The following is a 1,420-nucleotide window of genomic DNA, read 5'->3' as shown; positions in this document are numbered from 1 at the left end:
TCAGCCATCGGAATTCCTATGTGAGGAATTCTGCTTGCAGGTGAGGCCTCTGTAATCTGGAGCCTCTAGTTCTACTGTGAGGAACGCGGACTGGGAACCTTCGCTGAATAGGTGTGGGCCGCTGCAGCTAAGAGAGAGCTGTCGCCGCTTAGAACCCACCTGAATTTGAACCTTGGGAAACCTCGCTGAATCTGTGTGGGCCGCTGCAGCTAAGAGAGAGCTACCGCCGCTGAGAGCCCACCTGAATTTGAACCTCTGGAACCTTCGCTGAATCTGTGTGGGCTGCCGCAGCTAAAAGAGAGCTGCTGCCGCAGAGTGCCTGCACCTTTGCCACTTTGCATCATTGTGTATTGTCCTGTGGGCTGCCGCAGCTAAGAGAGAGCTGCTGCCGCTGAGTACCTGCACCTTTGCCACTTTGCATCATCGTGATTCGTCCTGTGGGCCACCGCAGCTAAGAGAGAGCTGCTGCCACTGAGTGCCTGCACCCTTGCCACTTTGCATCATCGTGATTCGTCCTGTGGGCCACCGCAGCTAAGAGAGAGCTGCTGCCACTGAGTGCCTGCACCTTTGCCACTTTGCATCATCGTGATTCGTCCTGTGGGCCACCGCAGCTAAGAGAGAGCTGCTGCCACTGAGGGTCCGCACCTTTGCCAGTTTGCATTATTGTGATTCGTCCTGTGGTGCGCCGCAGCTAAGAGAGAGCTGCTGCTGCTGAGTGCCCGCACTTTGGCCAACTTTGCATCACTGTGGATTGTCCTGTGGGCCGCCGCAGCTAAGAGAGAGCTGCTGCCGCTGAGTGCCCGCACCTTTGCCGACTTTGCATCATCGCGATTTGTCCTGTGGGCCGCCGCAGCTAAGAGAGAGCTGCTGCCACTGTGGGCCCGCAGCTTGTTTGCCATTGTTGAGGATTGCCGCTATCGTCTCGTGAGCCGCAGCAGCTAAGGGAGAGCTGCTGCCGCTGGGACCCCACCACAGAGCTGCAAGACGAGAGTCATCGCCACCACCAGCCTGGGCCGCTGTAGCCGCATGCTGCTGCCGCTGAGAGCCCGCCTGTCCCCAAGTGCCCAAATCATTGTAGGTGCATGCTGCGGATCCCTACAGCCCAGACCTGTGGTCGCTGGGAGTCTGCCTGTCACCGTCTCCGCTTCTTCGAGAAGCTGCATGCTGTGTCCCCTTTCAATGGCAGGTATCTGGTGCGCAACGGATCGCGTAGGCCCCGGCCTTGAACTCAGTCAGTGTCACATTCTGGTGAATACGTTATTGCCTTTTGAGTCTCTACTAGTTTACGTGCATTGTAGTTGTTGAAATGCATTGAGAGTCTTGAGTTGAACATTAGATAAAGATATTATTTTTCTATACCTACCTGAGTTGTGTCCTTTTGTGGTGTCGTTACTGCCTTGTTGTACATTGTCACAAATGC

The sequence above is a fragment of the Triturus cristatus genome, unplaced genomic scaffold (assembly GCF_964204655.1).
Source record: "Triturus cristatus unplaced genomic scaffold, aTriCri1.1 SCAFFOLD_354, whole genome shotgun sequence".
NCBI classification, from domain to species: domain Eukaryota; kingdom Metazoa; phylum Chordata; class Amphibia; order Caudata; family Salamandridae; genus Triturus; species Triturus cristatus.
The sequence above is the reverse complement of the archived record's forward strand: the minus strand, read 5'-3'. Positions refer to the sequence as shown.